The 19,601-nt window shown below is 48.6% G+C and overlaps 1 long non-coding RNA gene across 1 annotated transcript in view; it reads left to right on the top strand.

Annotated features, from left to right (window-relative positions):
* Nucleotides 1–1,457: 1,457 nt before the first annotated feature.
* LOC109551359 (uncharacterized) overlaps nt 1,458–19,601 on the top strand; it is a 41,332-nt gene continuing 23,188 nt past the window's right edge. Inside the window, exons 1-2 of the long non-coding RNA XR_004522164.2 lie at nt 1,458–1,918; nt 9,090–9,138. This is a non-coding gene — a long non-coding RNA (uncharacterized lncRNA). The remainder of the gene's footprint in view (nt 1,919–9,089; nt 9,139–19,601) is intronic.

The following is a 19,601-nucleotide window of genomic DNA, read 5'->3' on the forward strand; positions in this document are numbered from 1 at the left end:
TTCTCATCGTTTCCAGGTGTGGCCTGGAGACGCGGCTTTTCTCTTGGCCACCGCGACCTCTGCTTTGAGGGTCTGCACCACCAACTTTATCTTCCTCTGAACCTTTCACGTAAAGGGGAGGTGTTGGGACAAGTGGTGGAAACGGGTGCGCTGGGGGGAGCGGGGTGGGGGTAGTTGGGGTGGGCGGGGCCCCTGGGGTGGGCGGGGCCACTAGCTTCTGGGAACCGATTCCTGAAACTTGCTGGTTCTGCCGAGACACCAACCATGCAGTGGTTTCAACAGTTACCCCATGGAGGGAGGTTCCCACCTGTAATCAGCTCTCCTAGCCCAGATGAGGATGCTGATAATCCCCTCTGCTCAGCATTTATTTTATTTTATTTTTGTAGTTTGGGGGAAATTTACCAAATATACCCTCTTTCCAGGAAAAGGAAATTTTTATTTCCTTTTTTTAAAAATAAATTTATTTATTTTATTTATGGCTGCATTGGGTCTTTGTTGCTGCGTGCAGGCTTTCTCTAGTTGCGGTGAGCGGGGGCTACTCTTCGTTGCGGTGCGTGGGCTTCTCTTTGCAGTGGCTTCTCTTGTTGTGGAGCACGGGCTCTAGGCAATCAGGCTTCAGTAGTTGTGGCATGCGGGCTCAGTAGTTGTGGCTCGCGGGCTTCGTTGCTCCGTGGCATGTGGGATCTTCCCGGACCAGGGTTCGAATCCGTGTTCCCTGCGTTGGCAGGTGGATTCTTGACCACCGCACCACCAGGGAAGCCCAATTTCTATTATCTCGACTTCATTCTCAGACCAGCCTTCCCTCGTGCTTGCGAAAAGGCTGCCAGGAGCTCCTGAGGCCACCGCCATGGAGATCTTTCCTTTGGCTTCCTTTTCAAACGTCTCATGGCCTCTTATTGGCTCTTTCTAGAGCATCTGCCCATCCCCGACCAATCGCAATGGCTGAGGTGAAAGCAGAGTGCTGATTGGCTTAGGCCTAGGTCACAAGCCCCATCCTCGGCCTGGATGCTCAACTTGGGGAGACATGTGGACTGGGGGGCAGGGGCATGGAGGAAAGCGGGGGCACTTGTTTCCAGAGGAAGGATGGATGGAAAATGCGGAAGGGACACCGAATACCATCTTTATGAGAATGTAAAGTGAAAGCCTGGAGTGGTGGGGTTCGTGCTCAGGGATAGCTGGGGCCAGATCAGGGAGGGCCCAAAGGGAGGTGCTTGCAGCTTAGATGCAGGGGGCGGGGGTGGGGAGGTGTGGAGGATGTGAGCCAGCATCCCGGAGACAGCAAGTCTCATCCGTGGGCTGCCTGGCTCAGGTGGTGATGGTGGCCAATGGTTTCCATCTTTGAGTCAATTCTTTCATCTTGACAACGATGAAATGCTGCTTCTCCTGAGTTCCTTCCTTCATTGACTTGTAATCCACCCAGTATACTCAGAGGTCCACACACTTTTTCTGTAATTGGCCAGAAATAGTAAATATTTGGGGCTCTGAGGGCCATCTGGTCTCTGTCACATCTGCTCAACTTCGCTGTTGTAGTGACAGCCGCCATATTATTCGCATACTGCCTGTGGCTGCTTTTGAGACAATATGTACCGCAGAGCCTAAAATTCCTATCTAGCCCTTTACAGAAAGTGTTTGCCAACCCTGTCATATACTAGGAACGTCTTCCAAGGGAGTAAACACCCTTCCTCACCACCATGTTTAGTGACTGCATTTTGCTTTTCCCTTCCATAGACTTTTCCAAAGCTGCTCTACTGAGGACCTTTATTTCCCTGGCAAATGTTCTCAGAAATGAGTTTGTTAAGGAAGACACCTGAATTTGAGAAGCAGTGAGACAAGTGTCCCCAAAGCCCCGCCTGACTTCTCTCCCGGCCCAGCCCTGGTCTCTAAGCTCTGAAGGGCTGAAAAACGGACATTTTCTCAGGTACGTCTCCTGACTCAAGAACTTGCAACTTTGCAAACCCATAAAGTAGGCCACCTACTCGGGAATCGCACTGGCCCTGTCCTGATAGTACAGGACAGTCCCCGCTGGTCCCTGCAACCTGGACCCAACCACATCAAGCTGTTTACAAGGAGCTCCTTGAAAAATTTCCCCCTTAATTACAGTTTAAGCTGTGCTGAAGAATCACTTGCTTGCCTGGGGTCATGATACATCGAGCTGGGCAGGGGTCTTCTTGTTGAATCAAGGAGGTGGATTCGAGACAGAAGCTTGAACCAGTTTTTCTAGTTCCCAGGCACCCTCCAGATTCTCCTCCGGGTTTACTTTTCTTAGGTAGAAACCTTACCTGGATTTGCAGAGAACATGGGGCTCTTTGTCATCCAGGATCCCTCAGGGGCCCACGGGCAAGTTAATTGTTTGGAAAGTGTTGCCTCTTAGGCATTTCTTTTTTTCATAAAAGAGGAATTAGAGTCTTTGGGTCCTATAACCTTGGATTTCTGCCAAGTTTCCTCATAGCATTTTCACCTGAAAAAGATAAGCCTTTCCCCTCCTGAGCCAGGAGAGTGTTTCTTGTACCAACAGTGGTGTTTGAAAAGCCCAAACTCTCAAGCCTGGCTATACCCCTGCATTTATCATGTCAGACATCCCAATTGCAGGTGTCATCTCCCAACCAACTTTTAGATGGATTGGAAAAGCCAGAAAGAAGCAAGAGGCAATCATTATAATCATTTTTCAGATTTATAGCATTTTTGCCTTTTAAAAAAATGTTTGGGGGGCTTTGGAGTGTGTTTAAAATTTATTTTAAACATTTTTTTTTCCCCTGTGGTTGTAAAATGATGCACGGTCATTATAGAATCAGGAAATCTTAGACTGGGCAAAAAAACAAACATAGCCACCAGCCCACGGTCAAGGAGGTAAACATGAATGGAGGTAAACATGAATAACCCTGTAGGACGAACTTGGGCCCCGTATCATGCATCCTCCATGCAGTGTGGTGCTCAAAGACAGAGTCTTTCAAGAGAAATGAAAAACAGGAATATTGTTGCTTGTCGTTACAACAGGTACGTGGAGAAATACACACGTAACGCAACCCCCATGCAACCATTTTAAAAGTAATTGTCCAACAAAAAGAGATCCAGAGGGAAATTCGGCCAATGCTGGACTGTGTGGATGACTGGTGCCTTATAAGAAAGATAGTCTGGCAGGTGATGGAGGTCTTCATTTTATAGCCAGGCTTCTTTGCATCATAAATCAATGATTCCTAATTCTGAGGTTCGCCCAGGAGGGCTACATAAAAGCCACCTAGGTTGCTGATGAAAAAATAGATTCCCACCTCCTTCCTTACCTGAGATTCGGACTCAGTTGATCTCACCTGGGAACCTGTGTTTCTAAACAGGCCCATGAGGTAATTCTTATATACAGCCAGGACTGAGGATAATCAATAAGGAGTGTCAACATCCTTTCTCACCATCCTTTTAGTGTCCACCTCAAAGTCAAATCTCCTTCCCCAATTTCAAAGAATCTGATTGACTCTGCTTGGGTCACGTGTCCCACTCCTGGACCAACCACTGTGGCTAGTGAAATGAGACACTGTGATTGGCCAGGTCTGGGACTTATGCCCTTCTCCATGGCCAAGAGGATGGGATATTGTGATGGACAGCAATGCTGAATCACATGACAGATTCAAGGAGAAGTGTTTCCCCAAAGGAAGTGGCAAGGGCCCCTACTGGGCATGTCATTCCAGGAATGCCTAAATCTTGTTTTAGCCCAATCCACTCCTTCCCCTTAAGGTCCACCCACTACAAGAGGCAAAAGCAAATTAAAAGTAAGCTTTATTATTATTATTTTGGCCGGTGCTGCATGGCATGTGGGATCTTAGTTTCCTGACCAGGGATAGAACCCATGCCCCCTACAGTGGAAACATGAAGTCTTAACCACTGGACCGCCAGGGAAGACCAGCTTCATTATTATTAACTGGACTTCTGGCAGAACTCTGGTGATAAACTGAACTCTAATTGTTGATAAATAGGGGGGTACCTCTTGGCTTAGATGTGAAGATGGAGAAAAAGGATAGCCTTTCATCTCCTGCCAACTACCAGTCAACTTCACCTGGCCACCGGGGGTGAATCACGCCAAGGGATGAGAAACAAGGATGTAGAACTTGAAAGCTAGAACTGCTGGGGTCAGGAGCTGCTGTTTTAAGTGACAGTGACCTGGCCCATTAGTAAATTAGAATTTGACCCAATTAGATTTGTAAGTCTTCCTCCCTGAAGGGTAGGAGGGAGGAACTACAAGAGTTCAAGTTGAAAAATCCCAGGGAAGCGCTCTGATTGGCTCAGCTTGGGTCACATGGAAGAGACAAGGAGAGAGAACCCCAATATGCCCCCCTGCCAGAGAATTCTGGGTAAATAAACGATTATTCCAAATACCTCCTTACTCATTTTAAGATGCTGTGACATAATAAGAAATACATATTTTGTCTCTGCCCCCCATTTCCAGGCACAAAGCTCCTAAAACCCTTGGAATCTCTGGAGTGAAAAATGTCTTTTTGTATGCTAATGAGATGGCTGGTGACTGGGGCTCCTGGGTAGCCTCAGGATGGGAGGCTGGGGTGGGGTTGGTTGCCAAGGGGAACCAACCACCTGCTTAGAGGGATGGAACTTCCAGCTCCACCCACTGACCTTTGGGGAAGGGAGGGGGGCTGGAAGTTACTAGCTGGCTGCCAATGATTTACTCAATCGTACCTACATAATGGAACCTCCATAAAACCGGCTGACGGATGGGATTCAGCGAGCTTCTGGGTTTGTGAACACCTGGGGGTGCTGGAAGTGTAGGATGCCTGGAGACGGCCATAAAAAAAAATAATAATAATATATTTTTTAACTATAGACTGACAGTTCCTGAAATGCTAGTTCCTGAGAAGGAGGGGTTAGGCATGGGGATGTACTTTAAATATGGGGGATCTGTCTTGAAGCAGTGTCTTCTGAGAAAGCGCCCTCTGTTTTGAGTGTATCCTTATTTGGATTGCCTTGCCGTGGGGGTGCTGATGGACATGGGGTGGGGGCGATAACCCCCAATAATAATAGCCATAGGACGCTTCCTATGTACTTCATAAGTATCAATTCATTTAAACCTCAAAATGACCCTATGAGGTAGGGCCTTTGCAACCTTTGTAAGGCCGCACAGGTAGCAAGAGTCACAGAACCTTGAGCGTCGTGCCCTCCTTGCCTTCAGAGAGGCTTGGATTCTGGCTTTGCAGCTCCCCGACCAGGCAAGCTGGGGTGCTTACCATTCTTATTCGTTTTTTCGGTACGCGGGCCTCTCACGGTTGTGGCCTCTCCCGTTGTGGAGCACAGGCTCAGCGGCCATGGCTCACGGGCCCAGCCGCTCCGCGGCACGTGGGATCTTCCTGGACCGGGGCACGAACCTGTGTCCCCTGCATCGGCAGGCGGACTCTCAACCACTGCGCCTCCAGGGAAGCCCCTGCGCCACCAGGGAAGCCATTCTTTAGCCTTGGTCCTCCAGCTGCAGAACAAGGGTAATTCTGGAGTTGGGCAACGATGAAAGCACCTGGCTTCGGTGCACCCCAGAGGAAAGGGGTGATACTTATGCTGACCTAGAGCTGCAGCGGGTCTGGTGCCAGGATCCGGGTTTGGTTGGTTGCGTCTCCAGACTGAGCTGAGGTCTGTGCAGGGAGCAGCTGCCAGGGCCCTGCCCAGACACAGCGTGGCCGCATATGGAAGGATGGAATAAGTCCCTCTGGAAGCTTCTCCCCTTGAAACGCCTGACATTAAGGAATCTTCCTCCTTTGCTCTCTTTCTCTCCTCCCCTCCTCCCTTCCTCCCCCCCCCCCCCCCGCCGGCTTTTTTTCCTTTAAATTCCCAATGTCAGTTGATGCCTTTTCAAAAGAACCTAACTAAGCAGGACAGGCAGTGCGAGCACAGGCACTAGGCAGGATTAAGGGAAGATTAAGATCCTTTGTCAATTTCTCCTCGTCTCCGCAGAGACAAGACCTGAAGTGTTGCTAAAGGATCCCCCTGGTGGGCTTCCCTGGTGGCCCCGGTCCGGGAGGATACCACGTGCCGCGGAGCGGCTGGGCCCGTGAGCCATGGCCGCTGAGCCTGCGCGTCCGGAGTACGCGGGAAAAAAAAAAAAAAAAAAAAGAATCCAAAAAAGAATCCCCTGGAAACCACTTTCTCTGGGGCCTCCTTTGGATTGCCTCTGGCTGGGTGGAGCTCCCACGTGTGCAGCCTTCACGCGGAGCGAGCTGCCAACCTCGGAGCGGGTGAGCCAGGGCGTTCGCATTGGGTTGGGTCTCCATTCCGGGGCCAAGTCGACTCATCTCTGGGGCCAGTTGCTTCAGACCTCAGAGACAAGCCACGTCCTGCCAAGAGACGTCTGCTTCCCAAATGCAGGGCCCAAGGGTGCGGTCCTGCGGGCAGCCCCGCCTGCTCCTCCCTGGGTCCCCTTCTTCCTCCGTTTCTCCTGGTTTATGGAGGAAACATACAACCTGCTCTTCTGACTTAAGGCCGGTCCCCCATCTTGCTGCAGGTCCCACCCTTTGTGACTTTCTCCAGGATTTCAAGTCCTTAATTATTCCCTCCATTGTCCCAAATTTTCCATTTCTCTCTCCTCTGCATCTCACCAGCCTGCAGCACTGCTTCCTTATTAGAACGAGAACAGAACCCTCTGACCTCTGTGAGCCCCACCAGCGTCCACCCTCATTTATCTGTTTTCCTTCACAAACTTTTCTCCGTTTCCTCAGTTCCCAGCCGTTCTCCAGCCCCCTGCCCCACCCCCGGCTTCTCTCTCACCAAGGGCACCTCCAACCATGTTACAATATACAAAGGACCCGCTCATGTCCTCACGTGATGAGGCTTCTTAGCTGCACTCCACACAGCTGACCACTTTTTTCTTCCAGAAGCTCCCTCCTTTCTTTCCTTCCGTGACACGCTCGTGGTTTCTCAGCCTCCGTCTTCGGCCCGCTCCTCGCCGCCCTCCAAGTGCTGGCCTCCGCACGGCTCGCCCTAGTCCGCTTCATCACTGGGCTCTCACGGGACGACCTCACCCACCACCAAGGCTTTAAATGTGCCCTAGCGGCTGAGGGCTCCCACGCTTACTCTCGGGTCCCGCTGTCACCTCACAGATTGATCGCCTACCTGACACCCCTACTTGGATGTCTCGTGGGCTTTCCACACTGAACGTGTCCAAATGAAACCTCGCGTTGTCTTCTTCCCCACCTGTCTCCGCCCCAGGCCCCCTCAGCTCCAGGAATGGTACCGCCCTTCAAGCCAGACGCCGGAGCCCACGACACCCTTGCTGCTGCTGCTTCTTCCTCCCTTAAGCTCCCATCCAATCAGCCACCAGCTGGCAATTCCAACGCCACTTTCGTCGTCCTCACTTTTCCACCTGAGGCCAGGCCATAGTCAATACCCTCCTGGGTGATGTGACAGTCTCCTGCGTGATCCCCAGCCCTCATTTCTCACACTGCTGCCCTTGGCATCTTTCTAGAACGAAAGTCGAATCAGGTCAGTCCCTGCTTAAAACCATTTCATGCTCCCTAGGGCTCTGAGGGGAGGTCTAACTGCCTCAACTCAGTTTACACAACCCTTCAGAGCCTGGCGTCTCGCTTCCTCTCCCGACTCCAGGGCCACCCCCGCAGGGTGCACTCTGTGTCCCTGATAACCTGACAGGCTCTCGGGTTCTAGAATGTTCTTTCCACTCCAGGCCTTTGCACTTGCTGCTGCCTTCTTGGGCTACCCTTACCTACCCTGCTCCCCACCTCTGGTTAGCTCTGACTCATCCTTCTGGCTTGACTTAAATGTCCCTTCCTCCAGGAAGCCCTCCCTATCTCATCCTCCCCAAACAAAACAAAATCAAATCAGACCTAAAAACTGAGTCATAAGCTCCTTTCTTCCCTGAGGAGGGATCACAAAAGCTGTGTTTGCACAACAAGCACACCGCTTTTACTTGCCTTCCTTGTTACAGGTTCATAGAAATGGGGTCTAAATATAAACAGTTGCATAGCACTAGAAAAACACAAATCTTGGGACTTCCCTGATGGTCCAGTGGTTAAGAATCCACCTTCCAATGCAGGGGACACGGGCTTGATCCCTGGTCGGGGAACTAGGGTCCCACGTGCCGTGGGGCAACTAAGCCTGCGCGCCGCAATGACTGAGCACGTGAGCTGCAACTGGAGAACCTGTGTGCCACAACTACAGAGCCGACGCGCTCTGGAGCCCACGCGCCACAGCTACTGAGCCTGTGCACCACAACTAGAGAGAAGCCTGCTCGCCGCAACTAAGCGCCGACGCAGCCAATAAATAAATAAATAAATATTTAAAGAAAAACACAAATCTTTACCTGATATGCGACTGATGTGATTAGCTGATTGGGACAGATCATCAGAAAATGAAATAAAAGCAGAGACTTGATTAATAAAAAGTATACCTTGCTCACGTAAAAAGATACTTAACTGGGTTTTATAGAAACTGAGTTCTTTTCTTCCGCATGGGTAGTCAGTTATTCCAGTGATAGATTACAGAATTGGCTTCTGCCTTTCACGTATTAAATCACAACACCATCTTCCAGAATTGTAAACACATCCTTGGCTAGTTTTGTTTCATTCATATCATAATTATCATCATCGTCACTTAGGACGGCTTGGAAATGGAGGAGGAGGCTGGCTATAGCATATTTTGACCCCCCTTGGCCTCACTATGAGCTGTTTTCCAAGTGTTTGGCCCCTACTAGGGGCTGGTTCAATACCGATGAATGAATGAGTGAGTGAATGAATGAAATCGCACTCAAACCAGAGTTCCAGGTTTCATGTTGTTGGCCTCCAGCTGTTAATTTCAGCACACACACAAGACCAAACATGTCTCTTGCTCTCCAAATCATGGAACCATCGGATGACAGGACGGCAGGGTCCCCGGAGCACCCATGGCCCTTCTCCGAATGCATCAGTTGAGCTGGCTGAGCCATCGCACGGAGCAGGCAGGCTGCAGGCTGGGTGGAAGAAAGCGTAGGGGGAGGGCGCAGCGGCCAGGTCGTACCTGGGCCTGCGGATTTTATTCTCCATACGGTGAGAAGCCCTTGGGGAATCAAACACATCACCTGATCTGATTTCCTTTTTGTTTGCTTTGCTTTTTTAAAGATCACTGCAAATCTCTGGAAAACCAGATCCAGGACTGGAGAAAGTAAAGGTAGGAGAGTGTAAACACACAAACACCAAAGGAGGTCCTCCCCACCCTTAATGGCAATGCCTAGAGTCAGATCGCCATCTTGTGGTCAAGCCTAGAAACTGCACCCTCCCGTCTTAGTTTCCGGTGCTCCTCGCAGTGAAGGGGCCCGGATTTGGACGCCCAGTGACTTGTCCTACCAGACTCTGAGGTCTAAAAGCCTATGTTCAATTCCTGGTTTGACCACCCCCAGCTGTATAACCAAAGAGGATTCAGGTTTCTTTATTTTTTTAATATAGATTTATCTTATTTATTTATTTGTTTGTTTTTTGGCTGTGTTGGGTCTTTGTTGCTGCACGCGGGCTCCCTCTAGTAGTGGCAAGCGGGGGCTACTCTTCGTTGTGGTGCGCGGGCTTCTGGTTGTGGTGGCTTCTCTTGTTGCGGAGCATGGGCTCTAGGCGCGCGGGCCTCAGTAGTTGTGACTCTCGGGCTCTAGAGCGCAGGCTCAGTAGTTGTGGCGCACGGGCCTAGTTGCTCCGCGGCATGTGGGATCTTCCCGGACCAGGGCTCGAACCCGTGTCCCCTGCATTGGCAGGCGGATTCTTAACCACTGCGCCACCAGGGAAGCCCGGATTCAGGTTTCTTATATGAATCGTGGAGACAGCAATGCTCTCATCTCTGTGGGTAAAGGCCCAACAAGAAATGACATTGTCGCTGTCACAGGCTTTTGTAAACTCTCCTATGTGTGGTTGATGGGTATTGCTTTCGGAGGGTGCAGTAAGAACGTCTTTCTTCAGGGTTACCTGAAAACGAGAACATAAGATGTCTGGGTGGTTTGGATGTTTAGCCCTGGAAGGGGTTTGGGAATCATTAGGTGTGACCTCCTTGTTTCAAAGAGGAAGAAACTGAGGCTCAGGAGAAAAAAAAGCAGAAGCCGAGACTTTCCAGGGTTCATATTGTAGGACTCGGCCTTGCTGCTTCTTGGTTTAGCAGTGAGTCGAAAGCTCTGGCTTCAGACGAGGACCCTGGAGGACAGAAGGTCCCAGGTGGGCACCGCAGAACGGGGTTCAGGAATGTGGCCAGTGAGGACGGAAGTTGCGGCCCTTTAGAAGCGGCATCTTCGACGTGCTGATAAAGAGGCGCCCAGGGAACCTGGGAGTGGGGCTGGGGGCTCCGGGCAGCACCCGGGTGTGCAGAATTTCCGGCATTTAGTGAAGACCTTGCCCCAAACCCTGTTACTTTACAGAAGGGGAAACTACGACACAGGGGGAGGGGAGTGGCCCTGCCCTCGGCCGGGCAGCATTTTCAGTAGCTGCTCCGTCCCAGCAAACTGTAGGGCTGCGGGCCTGGCCCTTTGTCTGATTCTGACCAAATACCTGTTCTCTTAGAGGGATCATGGAACTATGCACTTTACTGCCTTATTATTCTGTTGAATCCTCCCAGCAGCCCTGCAGATGGGTTTCTTCCCATTTTGCTGATGGGGAGACCAGGGCTCAGGGAGATGGTGTGATGCGGGAGGTCCAGAGTTGAACCCGTCTCTGCTCAGCTCAGGAAACTGGGTTCACAGCTACTAATGTGTACGGTGTCACCGGGAGCTGTGAGCTCTCGGGGGAGGGGGCATGTTATAAAGAGGTGGTGAGGGGGATGTCTTCTCCTAGGAGGGCCGTCTTCAGAGATTACTTAGATCTCTGTGACCCAGAGCAAGCCATCTGCCCCCACTCACTGCTTTGTAAAAAGTGAAATCAAGGACACCAAATGGTGGGCATCAGGCTCCTGCCTCAGTTCCTGACACACAGTCAGGACCCAAATAAAGGCATTTTCCTCCATGGATCCCACCCACCCCTCAGCTGCCCCCCACCCCCAGCTGCTTTAGAACCTAGATGGGGCTTCCTTGGTGGCGCAGAGGTTAAGAATCCGCCTGCCAATTCAGGGGACACGGGTTCGAGCCCTGGTCCGGGAAGATCCCACATGCCGCAGAACAACTAAGCCCATGCGCCACAACTACTGAGCCTGCGCTCTAGAGCCCGCGAGTCACAGCTACTGAGCCTGCGCTCTAGAGCCCGTGCTCCGCAACAAGAGAAGCCACCGCAATGAGAAGCCCGGGCACCAAAGAAGCATAGCCCCTGCTCACAGCAACTAGAGAAAGTCCATGTGCGGCAACGAAGACCCAACGCAACCAAAAAAAAAAAAAAAAAGAGCCCAGATGAATGAAACCTCCAAAGATGGGAAGGACTGAAGTGTGAATGCCTCTAGGGATTCTTCCTACCCGCTTAAGAGGATACCTATGGGAAGAAGAGAAGGGACATCCCTTGCTGGAAATACCCCAGCTCCCTGAGGGGCAATGGCAACCCCATCATTTAATGGAGAACAAAAACCTGCCCCAGGAGTTCTGAGTGGTGCAGAGGGGCAGATGCCGTCTGAGGCTCCCTGGGCCTGAACCCCCAACAGAGGCAGGTCCCACACCTGAGCTGCTTGGTGGGCCGACCTTCCCAGAGCGTCCAGATGCTAGGCTACCTGGTGTCCACCCCCAGCCTGGGCCTTGGGTCATCCTCACCAGAGTGTCTTCGACCCTATGGACACGAAAGCCCCAGTGTGACTCTGCCATTGTTTCTGCATTTCCTTCCAAGTATTTCTACCTAAGCCTGGGGATCAGAAACAGTAGGAATCCTTTCATAGATTGCAGACTGGACCTGGGAGGAAGATTCTCAAAGAATGAACAAATGAGGGGATGAAGAACGATGAATCTGGGTGCTTTCTTTCTGACCCCGCTGTCTCTCGGTTCTTTGGAACCCGGGGTCATCTTTTATCCCCCACAGTACCTCGTGCCTGTCTTAGACTGGCTATCTATCTCAGGGGTCCAGTTGAAGGCCTTTGTAGGGCCCAGGTAGCCAAACTGTACTCAGGGCCACCCCACAAACTAGAAATCACTTTAAAATGCACCCTCTGCACACATTAAAAAGATGTTCTGTGGTGTAAATGAAAAGATATTTTATAACTGAGTCTTGCCAGGAACAAATTGTTCACTTTGTCCTTGTGATGCAGATTTCATTATGTTTAAGTCCAATGCTATATAAAGAAAACCCCAAATATCTTATATGTTTGTAAATTTAAAGACAAACCTGTAAATAATTCGTGAGTGAAAGAAGAAGGGGCAAGATAGGGGAAGGGATTAAATAGTACAAACTACTATGTATAAAAAAAATAAGCTACAAGGATATATTGTACAACACAGGGAATATAGCCAATATTTTTAATAACTTTAGAGTATAATCTATAAAAATATTGAATCACTTTGTTGTACACCTGAAACTAAAATAATATTATAAATCAACTATACTTCCATTTTAAAAAAAGAAACTGACTGGCAAAAAAAGCAGAGGAAGTCATAATATAAGTGAGAGAGTATTATAACTAAACAGCAATGAAAATCCTATCTAGTTAAACTTGTGGATTCAGCTATGGTAGTAACTATAGGGAAACATGTGGCCTTAAGTGCACATATATAATAAAGAAAAAAGGCTGAAATTAATAAGCTAAATATCCAATGCAACAAATTAGAGAAAGGATATCAGAATACCCAAGGAAAATGGGAGGAAGAAAAGGATAAAAATAATAAAAATCAACTCAGAGTATCACAAACCAAAAATTGGCTATTCAAAAATAAAAACAGGGTTTCCCTGGTGGCGCAGTGGTTGAGAGTCCGCCTGCCGATGCAGGGGACGTGGATTCGTGCCCCGGTCTGGGAAGATCCCACAAGCCGCGGAGCGGCTGGGCCCGTGAGCCATGGCCGCTGAGCCAGCGCATCCGGAGCCTGTGCTCTGCAACGGGAGAGGCCACAGCAGGGAGAGGCCGGCATAACGCAAAAAAAACCCCAAAAATAAAAATAAAAAATAGGTAAAACCCTGATGATATTACTTATAGGGAAAGAAGAAGATATAAGTTTTAGGAATGAAAAGAAGTACACTACAGATACTGTAGAGGTTAAAAAGTAAGCCAACACTTAGAAGCAGATTTATACCAATAAATTAGAAAATTTAGAAGAAACTGTCTATTTTCTGGGAAAATATAACCTTACAAAATCACTTAAGAGGACTGCAGTAGACCTGTATTTGTTACATTGTATCAGTAGTTTAAAGTACAGTGAACAGAGACTCTGCAGGACTCTGATGATTTCACAGGAAAGGTCTTAAAAAAACCCAGATAATTCCTATATTGTTCCAGAGGATAAAAAATGAAAGAAAACCATTCAATGCATTTTATGAGGCTAGGTTTACCAGAGACAAATGTGTGAAAAAGAAAAACCATTGCCGATATTTCTTGTGAACATAAATTCAAAACTCCATATACATAAAGTATCATCAAGTCAAATGGAATTCAATATGTAGAATGTACATGAGGATGGAGGCCCATGGAACAGGGTGGGGTAGCAGCCCAGCAGGGGTTTGTGTCTACCTAATGAGGGTGTCCTGAGAGCCAGTGGCCCAGCGGTTCAGGAGATTTGCAGAGCACAGGGGACTGAGAAAATAAGTAAATATACTGAGAATAATGGGATCCATGTGTCTTACTTTAAGGGAAAGGAGGTCCAAATATGGAAGGAAGGAATACTGGGATGAATCCTATGGAACTGAATTAGAATTGGAAGGATTAATATGAATGCATGGTGTTCCAATATAAATAAATATAGATGTATATCTGTGTACAAGCACACACACACACACACACACACTCCCTGTCTTTGTCCACTAAGAGGACCTGGGAACAGCAACACCCCAATAGCAATGAGCACACCTAGCACCCAGATATTGGTTTCTAAATACTGCTCTGCACTAAAAGAAGCCAGGACTCCATGGAGAACTGGCTGGTTCTAGGGCCGAGGCAGGAAAAGAACAAGATGATCCTGAACTTTCTTCTTATGCTAAGGAATCGCTCAAAGACTGATGCAATCATATCAAAAGCCACTAAACCTGTCTTGAACCGACTCCCACTTCCAAACCTGGGACAACAAGAACTTCAAAATAAGTAATGACAGAAATGGATTAAAACCCACTGAATAAAATAGGAATCCTTGAGTTCACACTGACATAAATTTTAATTTATTTATTTTATTATTTACTTATTTTCGGCTGCATTGGGTCTTCATTGCAGGCTTCTCTCTAGTTTCAGAGAGCAGGGGCTACTGCTCGTTGTGGTACGCAGGCTTCTCATTGCAGTGGCTTTTCTTGTTGCGAAGGACGGGCTCTAGGCGTGCAGGCCTCAGTAGCTGTGGCTTGCGGGCTCTAGAGCACAGGCTCAGTAGTTGGAGCACACGGGCTTAGTTGCTCTGCAGCACGTGGGATCTTCCCGGACCAGGGCTCAAACCCGTGTCCTCTGCATTGGCAGGTGGATTCCCAACCACTGCTGCACCAGGGAAGCCCTGACATAAATTTTTAAATGAATAAATAAATGACGAAAACGGGAAGCTCTTCCTAACACTACAATGCAAACTAATTAAATGTAGAGAGAATGATGGAATTAGAATATTACTCTTTGGCAGTCATCATAGAAATAATTCAGACAAGATACATCTATGGATGCTAAAATTAGTGGGTGGAAGTAGAATAGGAATGGGAAATTAAGTATCTCCCCCTGAAATACTTATTAAATACAGAAGAAGAAAAATAACTTTACTGTGGAGGAGCTTGGCCAAAGCATCTTAATCAAGAGACCAGTGCTCACATCCTCCGTCACGGGACAAGTTGATATCACATGCTACCTGATAGGAGACAAGGAGAGGAACACAGCATCCCTACTGTGAAATTCCGGGCAGACATGTAACCAGAGTCTCATCATAGGAAACAGTGGATGAACTCAAATTGAGGGTCATTCCACAAAATACTTGTCCCATCATCTTCAAAGATGTTAAGGTCGGGCTTCCCTGGTGGCGCAGTGGTTGAGAGTCCGCCCGCCGATGCAGGGGACACGGGGTTCGTGCCCCGGTCCGGGAAGATCCCACATGCCGCGGAGCAGCTGGGCCCGTGAGCCATGGCCGCTTGGCCTGCGCGTCCGGAGCCTGTGCTCCGCAATGGGAGCGGCCACAACAGTGGGAGGCCCCCGTACCGCAAAAAAAAAAAAAAAAAAAAAAGATGTTAAGGTCATGAGAGTTGAGGAAAGACTGAAGAAATTCTCCAAATGGAAAAGACGGAAGAGATAAGAGAACTGGGTGTGAAGTGTGATCGAGTTTGGATCCTTTTGATATAAAGGACAGTATTATTAGGATGATTGGCAAAACTCTGAACGAAAAGTATATGCAGGCTAAATCTAGCAAAAAAAGTGTAAAATCTTTATAAAGGAAGCATAAAACTTGACCAAAGGGCATAAACTTAGGCTTCAATCAGTGGGAAAATATCATGATTGTGTTGGCTTGGTAATGAGTTAATGTGCCTCGACTGGACTTCATTTCCCACAGTTCCCTTCCCCGTATGTTTATGGTTAGGACGGCCCTAGAGATTCTGGTTCTAGGCTCGGCAGAAAGCAGCAGCCTTATGTTTTTTACACTCATACAATTGGACCACAGTCACCAGGCTCTTCTGCAGCTCATGTACCTTGTCACTCACCTGCTGACATACCCCTGCCCTACTCAGCGTGGGGCCAGCTCCCTCTGCCTATGTTGGGCTCATGTTTGGGCTTCTGTGCTTACAGGTGCCCCTTGGACTCTGACTTCCCAGAGGCCAGGGACCTCTTTGATTTTCCTCCAGGTGTTCAGCAGCAGGGCCTCTGGTCTTGGGCAAAGACCCTCGCACACAGTGAGTGGGCTTTTAGGATTGTCAGTTGCATATTAACTGAGCACCCAGAGTTGGCTCCATCCTTGATGATTGTGTCAGGCACAGCTCTGAGTTCTGGCTCGCAGAGCCCCGAGCCCACGGATCTCCAATCCTAGGCTAGTGGTTCTCAAAGTGTGGTCCTTAGACCTGCAGTATCAGCACCACCAAATTCCTGCCCACCCCTCCCCCTCAAGAGCCACTGAATCAAAATCAGAAGCTGGGGGGGGGGGGTTATGCCCAGCAATCCACCATTTAACAATCCCTCCAGGCGATTCTCATGCACATTGACAATTGAGAATAGCATTGAGAACACTTGAGTTCTAGAGTTTTGGAAGACTGCCAATAAGGGTAGTTGGGTTAATTCCCCGGCAGGAAGAAGGAAGAGAGTTTTCTGAGGCCCACTATCATTCCCAAAGGGATCGTGCATTTCCAGTTGCCCACCTGGGGAGCTAGGCCCCACAGATGGTGCATTTAAGGCTCACCTCAGATTTTCCCATTTTAAATCTCTGCTTTCTTGATTTATTTTTATTTTTCCAAGTAGGACTTCATATGATTTATTGGATAACCATTTCTTCTTTCACTGATAGGAAAATGATACCCTTTATCATATACCAAATCTACACGTATATTTAGGTGTTCCCTATTTGAATTTTCATTTTATTTTATTTTTTTTAATTTTTTTGCTTCTTTATTAGAGTATAATTGCTTTACAATGGTGTGTTAGTTTCTGCTTTCTAACAAAGTGAATCAGTTATACATATGTTCCCATATCTCTTCCCTCTTGCGTCTCCCTCCCTCCCACCCTCCCTAGCCCACCCCTGAATTTTTAAATGTTTCAGTCTATTGAATTTTTTATCTTTGAACTAGAATCATATTGTTTGTTTCAGAAAACAAATCGTTTTATTTTGTTTTCAGAAAAAATCTTTTTTTGGAATAATGCTAAAAATGAGTATCATTTCAAAAGTATTTGAACATGTCAATTATATCTCAATAAAACTGGCAGAAAAAAAATTGTTTGACAACGTTGAAATAACAGCCAGTAATTTCCCACCCTTCCACCCTCTCAATCTCAGGCCCAGAGGCTAAGGTCTGGGTTAGGGTTCACAGCAGGATTAGCAAACAAGAACCCAGTGGAGAAGCCAGCATTTCAAAGACAGCAGCGTGCCCAGCCTGGGGACCAGAAATGGGGATGTTTGCATCTTTCCCCCAAACTTCCGGTGGTCCTGACCCTCTTCTTGGGAGGGTGGAACTTCTGGCATTTGAAAGGGCACCTCCATCCTCCACCGGTCCCACCGTGGCTGGTGTGGCTCCAGAACAGACGCTGGCTGCGTTGCACACACATCGCACATCACAGTATCTGCCTCGGTGGTGCCTAGGAAGGTCACCAATCCCCATTTTAGAAAACAGTGTTAAGGGACTTCCCTGGTGGCTCAGTGGTTAAGAATCCACCTGCCAATGCGGGAGACAGGGGTTCGAGCCTTGGTCCAGGAAGATCCCACATGCCGCGGAGCAACTAAGCCCGTGCGCCACAACTACGGAGCCCATGTGCCACAACTACTGAAGCCCGTGCGCCTAGAGCCTGTGCTCCATAACAAGAGAAGCCACCGCCATGAGAAAACCCATGCACTGCAAGGAAGAGGTGCCCCCGCTCGCCGCAACTAGAGAAAGTCCGCGCGCAACAATGAAGACCCAACGCAGCCATAAATAAATAAATAAAATTGAAAAAGAAAACAGTGTTGATACCTAGACTGAGCGAGAGGCACGTCCGGAGCCTGAGAAGAAACAGCGACCGTGGAGAAGGAAGGTCGGGCCCAAGGGGCCTCAGCTCCCTCAGGACCCCCTTCCTCCAGATCAGAGACAAACATGGCATGTATCCTTGGAAAGCGTTTTTTCAGGATGTACAACTGGTTGTGTGAATTAAGAAATGAAGTGTCGGAAGGATGTGTTATGTACCAATGGCAGACAGCAGTGGTGTAACTGAGATTCACCTGGTTATCCCAGTAACTCACGCTTTCTAGTCTAGCCTGAGAAAACGAACAGGGAGCAGTTCCCCAGCTCCTCCATTTCTAACCTCACTGCTGAGATGTATTTATTAAGCACCTGCTCTGTGCCAGGCACTGCACTGGGCTCATTGCACAGTAGCTCTCCTTTTATCAGCACAGTAACTTTACAAGGCAGTTATCTGTATCATCCTTGTTTTTTTGTGTTTTTTTGTTGTTTTCTTTTTGCGGTACGTGGGCCTCTCACTGTTGTGGCTCCTCCCGTTGCGGAGCACAGGCTCCGGACGTGCAGGCTCAGCGGCCATGGCTCACGGGCCCAGCCGCTCTGCGGCATGTGGGATCTTCCCGGACCGGGGCTCGAACCCGTGTCCCCTGCATCAGCAGGCGGACTCTCAACCACTGCGCCACCAGGGAAGCCCTATCATCCTTGTTTTATAAATGGAAAGACTAAAGCTCAGAGGGTTACTTAGTAACTCAGCCAACATCACCCAGCCTGGAAGTGGCAGGGGAGGGATTCGAACCCAGGTAGTCTAGTTCCAGACTGTGTTCTAGCTCCTCTGCTGTTCTCTGCTGGCCAGTCTCACATAGTTTGTCTCTTGAATGTTTGGCGTATTTGTTTCTTATGGCTGCTGTAACAAATTACCATAAACTCAGGGACCTAAAACAGCGCCTATGTATTCTCTTACAGTTCTGGAAGGCAGGAGTCTAAAACGGACGCAGAGCTGCACCCCCTCTGGAGGCTTTAGGGGAAAATCCATTCTTTGCCATTTCCAGCTTCTAGAGGCAGCCTGCATCCCTTGGCTCAGGGCCCCTTCCTCCATCTTTAAAGCCATCACCCCAACCTCTGCCTCCACCATCACATCTCTTAACTTCTGACTCTCATCTCCTGTCTCCCTCTTATAAGAATCCTTGTGATGACGTTAGGTCCATCCCGACAATCCACGATGATTTCCCACCTCAAGACCCTTGATCACATCTGCAAAGCCCCTTCTGCCGTGTAAGGCGACATATTCACAGGTTCCGGGGATTTGGATGTGGGTATCTTTTGGAGGCCATTACTGTGCCTAGCACATTTGGTTACTTCCATTTTGTAGAATAACAGCAAAAAGCATTTTTAACGCCTTCCTAGACCTTAATCCCACTGGTTTAATTCCGCCAGAAAAACCTGCCGGTCGAGCAAAGCTGGGTTATTATACCTCCTGCAGTAAAGGAAAACACCACTTCAACAAAGTCTCAGATTAGGGAAATTAGGGAATGGTATTTATAGGGTTTTAGGGCCCTGGTTGGGCGATTTTAAAGCAGTTTTGCAAGTCAGCGAACTGGTTGGAATCAGGCCGTTTCTGACACAGCAGCTTTGGAATGGTGGGCCCAGGGAGGTGAAGTTTTGAAAGCAGAGCTGATGCATAATCTTATCTTCCAGAAGCAGATATTTCGTGGAACCGGCAGCAAGTGATTTTTACCTGATCTCAGTATTGCTTAACACGGGGATTATGTGAGTTTTAGTTCTCACTAATTACAATAGTAGTAGTTCCCATTTTTTGAAGCTCCTCCTACAGCCAGACAACTTGCGTACATTTTGGAAAGGACAACAACCCTAAAGGCAAGTATTTCAGCCTAATCTCAGGATAGCATAATAATCCCCCTCATGGATTCGGGAGTCAAAAAGTCCTGCATAAAAATCCTGCCT

This window comes from Tursiops truncatus, chromosome 15 (genome assembly GCF_011762595.2).
Source record: "Tursiops truncatus isolate mTurTru1 chromosome 15, mTurTru1.mat.Y, whole genome shotgun sequence".
NCBI classification, from domain to species: Eukaryota; Metazoa; Chordata; class Mammalia; order Artiodactyla; family Delphinidae; genus Tursiops; species Tursiops truncatus.